The sequence below is a fragment of the Amyelois transitella genome, chromosome 11 (genome assembly GCF_032362555.1).
Source record: "Amyelois transitella isolate CPQ chromosome 11, ilAmyTran1.1, whole genome shotgun sequence".
Classification (NCBI taxonomy): Eukaryota; Metazoa; Arthropoda; class Insecta; order Lepidoptera; family Pyralidae; genus Amyelois; species Amyelois transitella.
Genome location: NC_083514.1, coordinates 10,370,898 through 10,383,521, shown reverse-complemented (window position 1 = coordinate 10,383,521; position 12,624 = coordinate 10,370,898). Strand labels below are relative to the sequence as shown.

General features: G+C 34.6%; 1 protein-coding gene across 1 annotated transcript in view; it reads left to right on the top strand.

Moving 5' to 3' along the window:
• The first annotated feature begins 3,301 nt into the window (after positions 1-3,301).
• Positions 3,302-12,624, top strand: part of LOC106133283 (protein embryonic gonad) — a 122,566-nt gene continuing 113,243 nt past the window's right edge. The window contains exon 1 of the mRNA XM_013332953.2: positions 3,302-3,364. The gene's annotated coding sequence lies outside the window, so the exon portion shown is untranslated. The remainder of the gene's footprint in view (positions 3,365-12,624) is intronic.

Below are 12,624 nucleotides of genomic sequence, written 5' to 3'. Positions count from 1 at the left end.
ACTCATCCTACTTCTACTATCACATATATTATATATATTATGAAATGCCCAATTACACTCACAAGAAAGAAAATAAATAAAAATATACAGGACAAATCACACAGATTGAGTTACCCTCGAAGTAAGTTCGAAACTTGTGTTACGAGATTCCAACTCAACGGCACTATATTTTATAATAAATACTTAGATAGATAAACATCCAAGACCCAGACCAATCAGAGAAAGTTCGTCTCATCTTGCCCTGACCGGGATTCGAACCCGGGACCTCCGGTGTCACAGACGAGCGTATTACCGCTGCGCCACCGAGGCCGTCCTTAAATAGCACATTACCTTTATTTTATTACAAGTTAAACTTGTTTAATTACTCATTAAATATAACAGGGCTGTTACACGAACTAGCTCATCAGCTTACTTGAACTGTGATCCTTTAAAAGGAACTAAGTATTCCATAATCTTAAGACATAGCCGCAAAATTAAATGAAATAATTCATTGGTTTAACATAATTATGTACATACATATAATCACCACGTCTATATCCCTTGCGAGGAAGACAGAGCCAATAGTCTTGGAAATACTGAAAAGCCAAGTTCAGCTGTATGGCTTGTTGGAATTGAGATTCAAATAGTGACAGGTTGCTAGCCCATCGCCTGTAAGAAGAATCCGAAGATTATAAGCCTAACCCTTACTCATCTTTCACGATATTCATGGAAAAGAGATGGAGTGGTCCTATTCTTTTTTATATTAGTGGCCGGGAACCACACGGAACTGCAAGAAAAAGATAACTAGTAAGTAATATGTATCTGATGGTGAGGATTAATGGATTTGCACCTTTTACAAATGAACTAAAGCCAGATGAGAGCTTATTTGAAATCGATTTTCTAGAATGTGTGAATTTTTGTTATGTAAACCCGCAATTTGGTTCGTGTTATAAGTACTTAGTTCTAATAAGAATGCCAGATTTGGTGAAGACAGTTAGTTAATCTAGGTCCTTCCTATACTTATAAGCAAAAATATTAAGGAAAACATTGTATATAAGTATGTTTTGCAAAATTATGAATTATTCTAACAAGATGGTCCTACCCTCCTGACAATTTTTACTTTACTAACTTTTCGTTATTTAAATATTATTGTCGTCGATTCTTATTGGAAAATGGTTAAAACTGAATAGTATCGGTTTTTCAAATCAGAAAATTGGCTGCGATATAGACCAGCAGGCTTACTCTCGACTCACAATGCCAATATCCAATGCCAATCTCAATGCAAGAAACGTAATAAATAAATAAATAAATTTTTGCCTAAAAGTTATTTATTAGTAAGAAATAAGCATTGTTAATAAAAATAACAATTAAAATGAATTATTTTCTTGAAAATTACTTAAATTTAATATTGTATATAAAAGTTTTCATTCATTCATTCATTCTATTTCTGTCGTAGACAGGGTGATGTATGTCACTGTCATATTGACGTTTAGTGGAATCGCACAATCGCAATATCAACTCAATCTCAAGATTAATGATTTCAAGAGTACCAAACTAAATTGCGATTGGCATTGGATTGCGACAGAATTGAGATTGAGATTAAGTTCGAGAGTAAGCCTGCAGGACTCCGACCTCTTCTATTATATACGATAGGTATATTGTAAGGTGATGATATAATAGCAGCATGATTTTTATTGTCGTGTTATTTTATTTGCCGTGTTTTTTATTTAGTGCCGTGTGGTTCCCAGCACCAATATAAAAAAGAATAGGACCACTCCATTTCTTTCCCATGGATGTCGTAAAAGGCGACTAAAGGATATGCTTACAAACTTTTCTTTTTTAGGTGATGGGTTAGCAACCTGTCACTATTTGAATCTCAATTCTAGCATTAAGTCAGAAAGCTAAACGTGGCCATTCAGTCTTTTCAAGACTGTTGGCTCTGTCTACCCCGCAAGGGACGAGATTATATGTATGTATGATTTTATTTTATATAAAAAAGGAAGTCTATATCCCTTGCGGTATTGATAGTGCCAGTGGTCTTGAAAGACAGTCACGTTCAGATGTTAGGCTTAATGATATAAAAGAGATTCAAATAGTGACAGGTTGCTAGCACATCGCGTAAAAGAAAACTTTCAAGTTTTTATAAGACTGTTGACTCTGTCTACCCCTCTAGGGCTATAGAAATTATTGTTTGTACATACATACATATGATCACGTCTATATCCCTTGCGGGGTAGACAGAGCCAACAGTATTGTTTGTATAGCTGTATATAGCTCTTAGTCTTAAAGATGGTGTGCAAATTGGCACAATTATATAACCAAAAATAATATATAGGTATATTTTTGAGAATTTTTTATAGAATACATTTTGAAACTTCGTAGGTATATATTACCGGTACCGGTATCTTTATCGGCACCTTTGAACGCCATTATCAATTAAAATTAAAATCAAAACAACACGCGCCATCTACAACCGTTAACTTACAAATCACACCACAACACAATGACGCGTACAAAACAACATAATAAACAACATTAATTAACCGGTACCATATGCCATATGTCACGGCATCCCCCCTACCGCTCCAGTAACCCCCCACTCGGCAGTCAATGCCCCGTAACGGTACAGGCGGGGCTTGCCCTCCCCAAACGCCAATCGCTGCAAATGTGGAGCGATCTAAACGAGTGATCTAGCTAACCTGTCATTTTGCGACCACCTGATTGGCTAGCGACAACATTGACAAATTCGGATCGTTGCTCCAATTTCGCAATTGGCGACCTTTGACCTAGTTTGAACTTATTTTTTTTTATCATTGGATTTGAATTGAGCAAACGTTTGATTTTAGAATGTGAGATTAATTGTCACACAATTAATTATGATTTTGTGTGAGTAATGGAGTTGTGACGCGGAGAAAGTAACTGTAGTTAGACGCGGCCTTCCCACCTGGCGACCGCGTGCCGACTGACTGATGTGCGAAGCTTTAACCTCTGATAATAAGTGAGAGGGATAGATGTATGCAGGTTTGCGTGGTGCGAGGGGGACGGCCGATGTGTCTTCTTCGGTGATCGTGAAGTGCAAGATGAGTATACAGTCACATACGGACCGTATCCGAGAGAGCCTCGAAAAAGGTACGGTGTTCCGTCGCGTGCGCATATCGCGTTCGATTTTCGAAATCGCGTACGCAAATTTTATATTTAGACAATTTTTTTTTTTTGGTTATTTTTTTTTCTGTTTACGGTTTTGTAGGATTATTGGATTTATTTCTGTGTATAAAGTGAGAGGTTTGTGTAGTTTTGTGAGAAAATGAAAACCCAAAAATTTTAGTTTTTGTGACTGAAACTTTCGATTTGTTAGCCGGTGGCTTGAAAATTTTCACATTCAAAGGTGAGTAACTAATTGGTTTTGTTTATTTATTTTACTTCAAAACAGCTTAGGTGCGAAAATTTTTGGATAAGCGTTTTGTTTTGTTGAAATATAATTGTAATGGATAATGAATAATATATTTACTAAAGAGTTATACAGAATATTCATATAAGACATATACGCTATCAAAGTTTTAAAATGTTAAAGATTTACCCACACACCATCTTGCTTACCATCAGGTAGATTGATGTGAAACGCGTTGAAATTCCCTATTAATTAGTTAGGCTACTTTCGAGTTTAAGTATGTTTTGATCACGGACTATTTTCTCCTTTTTTTTAACGCAAGGTGAGATTAGATTTCCTGTCATATATTTAATTTATATTGCCCATATACCATATATTTTGACGGCCTCTGTAGCGCAGCGGTTGTACGCTTGACTGTGACATCGGAGGTCCCGGGTTCGAATCCCGGCCAGGGTGTGATGAGAAAAGATTTTTTTCTAATTGGCCTGGGTCTTGGATGTTCATCTATATAAGTATTTATTATAAAAAATAGTATCGTTGAGTTAGTAAGTATCTCGTAACACATGTCTCGAACTTACTTCGAGGCTAACTCGATCTGTGTACCTATGTTCCGTATATATTTATTTATTCCGTATAAATACCCTATACCTACTGTGAGAGCCCGTATACTGGTTTCCAAAATTTCTTTCTAAAATTTCCAACTTCGAAGCAATTAGCACTTCGTAATTAATTTCAACGTAACGTTATGTCAAACATTACTTTATAATTGTCATATCTTTGGGTTTCACAACATTGGTTGACGTCAATTTAATAACTTAAAACTAACTTAAGAACCGCTTCAAAAGCGCCAGTGCAGAAGAAGCGGTAACAAACTGTACTGAAGCATTTTCTTCTTCTATCCAAATGAAAGTCCATTGGCTTGCATATTTTATTTATTCATTTAAAACTTTTTTGTACGAAATAAAATGTAAAAAAGTAGGACTTAATGCCGATTTAGCATTCTCTACCAGTCTACCAACTGACCAAAGGGTAAAACTTTTAATGGGTGATAATATCGAGCAATAGTACGCATGTATAATATCATTTAGGTATAACATAGATAAATTAAATAAAAACACATTTACAATACAATTATTTCAATAAATTTTATCAGTTAGATTTAAAAAAATGGAATAGATAACGGGGTTTTAACGATTCTTTTATTTATTTACTTATTGTAAGTATACAATGCAATCTGTATTGTTAAATTCTTTCTATGTTTTAAGAACTTTTTGGCGGGAACTCCAACGTCATGTTGTTTTTCTTTACAATTTTCTTGTACAATTTTGAATCATGTATGTATGTACCTGTGTAGCAAAAACAAAAATATTTTACCCGATATGTCAAGACAGAAACGTGACCTAAAATATACAATAAAAACATACAGTCATATATCTAAACTGTGATCCCTAACATTGGTCAGATACATCACAATCAAATTTTGATTGATTAACCCTTGTCAGCGTTAGTTAATCGGATTTTTTATATGTATTTTTGTATCACAGTGATATATATATACGAGTGTTTTAATTCTATCAAAGTGATAGAATTAAAACACTCGTATATATATACAGATAATAATTACAATTAGACAAAATGAATTCTTATTTTATACTGGACATTCCCTAACATAATTTTATTTAGTACATATTCGTATGCTGTATAATACCTTCGGCAATACATGTGAACTTTTTTTTATTTTTGTAACCCCTGATGTAACCATTTTTTATGTGAGTAAAGATTATTATTATTATTTTTACATATAATAACGCCTTTTCCCCGGAGGAGTAGACAAAGAATACATACGTACTTAGGTACTTCTAATTGATGTGTAAAAAAAATAAATGACGTAAAAACTATGAATGAAACTTTCTGATTGAAGAAAAGTTGTATTTTCGTAAGTAATAAGTACCTACGCTACCTACAAAATTCGAGAAAATTGTGGAAAGTTAAAAATATAGGTACTTAAACTTTAACAGATTCTAAGTACCTAATTGATTTTCGCAATTTTAAAATGGTTGTTGAATAATTGTATTTATAAATTTTTTGTCATGAAGTAATTTATTTTTTATTTTTTTTATGAAGTAATTAATTTATTTAGTTAACTCTAGATTTTTTAAGATTTCTGAAGTAAAAGATCAAAAATTCAATTAGGTACTTACTTATTTTGAAGTCTTGAACATGTACCTAGCAGAATGGCGGTCAAATTTCAATAATTTTAATAAACAAAACAATCATTTTTCCTCTAATGATAATCTAAACAGGTGCCAGTTTATGACTATTAGTCATTCAAACTCTTCACCTGCGCAGTCATTGAATTGATAAATAAATACCTATATACAAAAAACATTTTACGGCAGTGATATCGGTAAGGAATTAAGTATAACAGTGTAGATTTTATGGTACCTGTAAATCAGTCTTATGTTTCCATTATGAAATGGTTACAATTATAAAGATTATAGAAAAGGGTTATACTAAGGGAAGGGTAGGTATATCATTGAAAAAACCGTCATTATTGAAAAATTTGTTCTGTTGAAAGGTCCGGTTAAAAGTACCGTACACCGATGCAAATGAAGGCGACCAAGGGATAGTCTTATAAACTTGGGTTTCTTCTTTTAAGCGATGGGCTAGCAACCTGTCACTATTTGAATCTGAATTATATCATAAAGCCTAACAGCTTTTCTATATTGTGAATCCCAAATAATAATTATAAATGTGCAGTAGGTACGATATTAATTAAGACGTTACCTACATACATAGGCCAGTTATTATATAAAACATACATACATACCGTCACGTCTATATCCCTTGCGGGGTAGACAGAGCCAACAGTCTTGAAAAGACTGAATGGCCACGTTCAGCTATTTGGCTTAACGATAGAATTGAGATTCAACTAGTGACAGGTTGCTAGCCCATCGCCTAAAAAAGAATCCCAAGTTTGTAAGCCTATCCCTTAGTCGCCTTTTACGACATCCATGGGAAAGAGATGGAGTGGTCCTATTCTTTTTGTAATGGTGCCGGGAACCACACGGCACAATAATGAGTAATTTTTATAAAACTCTTTTTTACACTTTCCATATGTATATAATTAAGCCCACCTCTTATTATATTAAATATTTTATGCTAAAATATATGAAACTAAATCAAAACAACCTTAATCTATTGTTTTGTTATTCTAAGTTCTCTTTATTTTGCTTGCGACAGAAATTAATTTTTATAACAGTGTTAATTTTGAAATGTTGATGTGACATTTTTGTTATCTATTTGGCAGCAGCTTAGAAATAATGATTCATAATAGGTAGGTATACCATTTGAATAACTATTTCTTATACCTTTTAAAACAATATATAGAAGTACACATAATTGTCTTATCTTTATCCATGACGGTTAAGACAGAGTCACGTTTGAATTTAGATTTAGACCGTGACAGAAATTATTGGTAACCACTACACCATTCTTGATCGATAATTTTTAACACAGGTAGCTTGTCTGTAACACCGGAGGTCTCAGGTTCGAATCCCGGTCAGGGCATGATGAGATACAAACATTCTCTGATTGGGTCCTGGATGTTTATATATATTTGGTAATACAGTATCGTTGGGTTAGTATCTCGTAACAAAAATTTCGAACATACTTCGAGGCTAACTCAATATCTGTAATTTGTCCCGTATATTTCTCAAGGGGATAGGCAGAGACTATAGATTTCCACTTACAACAATCCTAACCCACCTATCTTGATTCATCTTCGTTATTTTCCTCCCAAATTAACAATAGCAAAAACTCTGTCTACCCCATTACGAATAACACTACATAAAATAAATTCCGACCACATATTCTGTCTTGGTTAAGTGACAGAATTCACAATAAAAAGTTGCACAATTTAATTCGGCAATAGATATTCCTGCCGCGCCACATAAGATAAGGCTCTAGTAAAACACACATCACACTTTTACGGAAAACGAAGCCTTACAAGATAATTCTAGGGAATTACAAAAACTGATTCGAATAAGGTTATAATGTTTTGAACCTTTTCGCTATAACTAGATACTGTTTTTCTTCATGCCGTGTGGTTCCCGGCGCCAGTAGAAAAATGAATTGGAACACTCCATCCCTTTCCGACGGATGTCTTAAAAGGCGATTGCTTAAGGTCTATTTAAAGTTTTTTTTGCAGTTTTTAAATGCCATAACTGCATCCATCTTTTGCTTCAGACACATTTATCAAACTTTCCATACAAGCTCGTCAGCTAAGGGCTGCATTGTATAGTGAATGCCGTGTGGTTCCCGGCAATGGCGACTAAGGGATAGGCTTATAAACTTGGAATTCTTTTCTTAGACGATGAACTAGCTACCTGTCGCTATTTGAATCTCAATTCTATCATTAAGTCAAACAGCTGAACGTGGTTTTTACGTCTTTTCAATACTGTTGTGTATGTCAACACCGCAAGAGATATTCATTTATTTATTTAAACTTTATGCACGTAAAATGTACAACAGGTGGACTTAATGCTACAAGGCATTCTCTGCTAGTCGAACCTTTGGACCAAATTGAGATGTTTTTACTTAGTGGTGGCAGGAATGTAAAAGAAATAATAATAAAAATATGAATTATAGATTACTTTATACACTTACATACATATAATATGGTTTACATACATAAGTATGACTATAGATATATACTGCATGTAAAATAAACATATATTAGTATACTACATAAGTTGGATGATTGTGTAGAGTTTAAAAACATCTACTGGTCAAAAAGATGTTTATGGACTTGCTCCCTGAATGCAATATATGTATATATATATATATGAAATATGGACGTGACTGTATGTATGTATTTTCATATGAGAACAATAAAATCATCAAGAGAAATCCAGTTAACACTCAATAGTGCTGATATTTCCTTATTAAGTTTATCAACAGTGCGTTGGCAGTGTTAATAACATTATAACGCAACAATAACATAGACTATTCATCTTAACGTAATGATCCCTGCGCCGGCGCCGGTCGAACGGGAATCAGGTGTGTATGCGCACTATGATATATGTGCCTGGTGATTCACGACAGTGCCGTATGGTTCCCGGCACAAATTCAATACAGAATAAGACCACTCCATCTCTTTCCCATGGATGTCGTAAAGGCGACTAAGGGATAGGCTTACAAACTCGGGATTCTTTTTTTAGGTGATGGATTAGCAACTTGTCACTATTTGAATCTGAATTCTATCACTAAGGCAATATCTCTTCAATACTGTTGGCTCTGTCTACCTCACTAGCGATATACACGTGACCGTATGTATTATTCCAGCCTTTACCATCTAAATCGTGTATACGATATAGATACGATATACATATATTCGATATATATATATATATATATATATATATATATAGTGTCTATTGTAAAAGTGGTAAGTAGGTACATACACATGTACTATCGTATATAGACACTAAAGACGAAACAGTGAAACAACAGTATAGTCGAGGCGACAAGCAATAAAACGGAATGGCTGGGTACAGTGAAGCACAAAAGGTGAAAATGCCATCAGTTGTGAGCGCTGACCGCAGGCGCACCCCGCTGTAGTAAAAACGTTTGGTTTCGAAACTTTCTACGTATGGCGTAAGATGAAGGATGTAGCGATATATCTATACTAATATTATAAAGCTGAAGAGTTTGTTTGTTTGTTTGTTTAAACGCGCTAATCTCAGGAACTACTGGTTCAAATCTATACTAATATTATAAAGCTGAAGAGTTTGTTTGTTTGTTTGAACGCGCTAACTTCAGGAACTACTGGTTCCAATCTATACTATTTATTTTATTTTTATTTTTATTTTTATTTTTACTAATATTATAAAGCTGAAGGGTTTGTTTGTTTGTTCGTTTGTTTGTTTAAACGCGCTAATCTCAGGAACTACTGGTTCGAAGTGAACCAATTCTTTTTGTGTTGAATAGACCATTTATCGAGGAAGGTTTTAGGCTATAGAGCATCACGCTGTTAAGGAGCGAAGAAATAATGGAAAATGTGAAAAAAAAAACGGGGAAAATTATTCATCCTTGAGGGCTTCAATGATGCCCAAAATAACTATTCCGCGCGGACGAAGTTGCGGGCACAGCTAGTGTTTACATATATTTCGCTACATCCTATTAATCATCGCAATAGTTATATTTAGTGTGGTTTGAACACATATCAAGAAAAGTAATATAACTTATGATAGTTGCTTTTATTAGATCCGTGAATTTGTATTTTCTTAACGTACCTAAACGTATGTTAAAAAATATCATATCTACGTGGTTCGTTTTGTGTCTGTACACATTTATGCATATAATCACGTCTATATCCCTTGCGGGGAAGACAGAGCCAACAGTCTTGACAAGACTACGTGTTCAGCTATATGGCTTAGTGATGGAATTGAGATTTAAATAGTGACAGATTGTTTGCTAATCGCCTACAAGAAGAATGCCGAATTTATTGGCTATTTATTCCTTTAGTCGCCTTAAACGACATCCATGGGAAAGATATGTAGTGGTCCTGTTTTTTTTATACCGGGAACCGCAAGGCACGAAATTATGATTTTCTTATTAGTATTATTTTAATTGAAACATTATGTTATACACGTAAATACATTTGAAAATTATCTATTCGCTTCTAGTTAATAACTTACAAGTTCCACAGAGCAAAGTGAGGAAGGTAACACTATCGTTCTGCGCTCTGTCACAAAACCACACTCGTAATAAAACTCAGAAACTAAACGGTCACATCGTTCCTAGTAATTACTACTTATAGAAACGCATTGCACGTGGTTTTGGGTCAAAAACTTATTATCTTAACTCGAACATAAATAAACAGTTCTAATGTTGGTCTTGTCAGAAAGAAAAAACATGTTGCGTGCTAGCTGTATACTTTAGGACATACATACATACATATATCACGTCTATATTCCTTGCGTCGCAGACAGAGCCAATAGTCTTGAAAAGACTGGTAGGCCACGTTAAGCTGTTTCGGCTTAATGATAGATTTGAGATTCAAATAGTGACAGTTTGCTAGCCCATCGCTTAAAAGAAGAATCCCAAGTTTATAAGCCTTTAGTCGCCTTTCACGACATCAATGGGAACGAGATGGAGTGGTCCTTTTTCTTTTTTTTTGTTTATTTGTGAGGATTCTTAAGATCACGATCTCTTTTCTGAAGATCGCCAGAGTCTTAATCTTTCTAAATACCGACGCCACGATATCTCAATCCGCACTCTTGCTAAATCCACATCAATTATTATCACTCTAATGGCCGTCACGTGTCAAGAAAAGCGTGCCACGTTTCAGCAATTAGCAATAATAAATAACAAAAAAACAAAAGTCGTAACAAATAAATCATTTTTCCTGCAAATCTATAAATAATTTATGAGACTTTTAATAGCGAATGCAACTGCGGTTTTTGCTGCAATAACTCATAACACATAGATTAATAAATTGCTTGAGGGCCACCGCGTGCAGGACGCCTGGACACTTGGAATTATATATATACAAAAAAGGTTCTGTAACAACCTTTGTATGGCATACTAACAGGACAAAATTATAGTTATTAAGGTTTCGCGTATTAGGAAGGAAGACGCTGTAGGAATACTAAGTTGAATGATTACTTATTTAGTACACACATACATAAATATAATCACGTCTATATCCCTTGCGGGGTAGACGAAGCAAAGGTAGGCAGAGACTATATCTTTACGCTTGCCACGATCTCTCCACATTTCTTTCGCTTCATCCGCATTCACTAATTCTTCGCAACACTAAATTCGCATTAAATAACTCTCTTCACGCATGCCCGGGGGTTTCGGGTACTCTTGACCTGACCCTTTACCAGGACGTCCTTAATTTGATCAAAATACGTTCGTCTAGGTCTTCCCACTCCAACCTTTCCCTCCACACTCTCCTTGTGTATCCGCTTAGTCAACATGCTTTCATTCATCCTCTCCACATGACCAAACCATCATAACATACCCTTTTATATTGAAAACTAATCGAAAAACAAATTTACAAAATTCGTTATATAAAATTCGTCTTTCTTACAATACTGTAAGTTAATTATTTGATATTTACATATATATTAAATAATTTTGTTAATGTATTTGTTTATTAATAATCGAGTGGAATACACGCCTTTCCATCATGTCTACTATCTCGGGTCTGCTGGAAGAGATTTCTTTAGAAATTAACATAACCTATGTATTTTTATTTCTTGTTTTTATAATTCCCGATGTTTTCTGTGTATGTACATAAATTGGTTAATAAAATAAATAAATTAATACATACTACTAAAACATTTCCGAAGACACTTGTAATTGTCTTGTCAATAGTCGTTACATACAAATTTTAATCGCGTGATCGTAGCTCCCTGTAATGCCTTAATTGTAACAATTACCACGCCATCTTGCGCACTAGCTACGAGTATATAGCAATTTGTCAGCTACCAATATCTTCCTTAAATGGCTGGTTCATATCAAACCTTTTTGCTTTTTAATTTATCTCAATTTGCCGCCGTCAGCAATGTTGTCCATAGACATATATAACATTCCTTATGGGGTAGACAAAGACCATAGTCACGAGACAGTTTGACTGGCTATTCTGAAATTAGGTACAGCTCTGTAATTCTAATTTTAATGTTGTTCCAATTAAGACAATACGTTTCTGTAGAAGTAAACCATATATTAAAAGATAATTATTCAGAGACCGTACAGAGTCAATCTATATCCCTTGCGGGGTAGACAGAGCCAGCAGTCTTGAAAGACTTATAGGCCACGTTCAGTTGACAGGGTTAATGATAGAATTGAGATTTAAATAGTTACAGGTTGCTAGCCCATCGCCTAACAGAAGAATCTTAGTTTATAAGCCTATCTCTTAGTCGCCTTTGCGACACCTATGGAAAAGAGATGGAGTGATCCTATTCTTTTTTATATTGGTGCCGGGGTATTAACATTTCATATTATACCCGACACACAAATAAATATATACGGGACAAATTATACAGATTGAGTTAGCCTCGAAGTAAGTTCGAGACTTGTGTTACGAGATACTAACTCAACGATACTATATTTTTTTAATAAATACTTATATATGTAGATAAACATCCAAGACCCAGGCCAATCAGAAAAAGTCCTTTTCTCATCATGCCCTGGCCGGGATTCGAACCCGGGACCTCCGGTGTCACAGACAAGCGTACTACCGC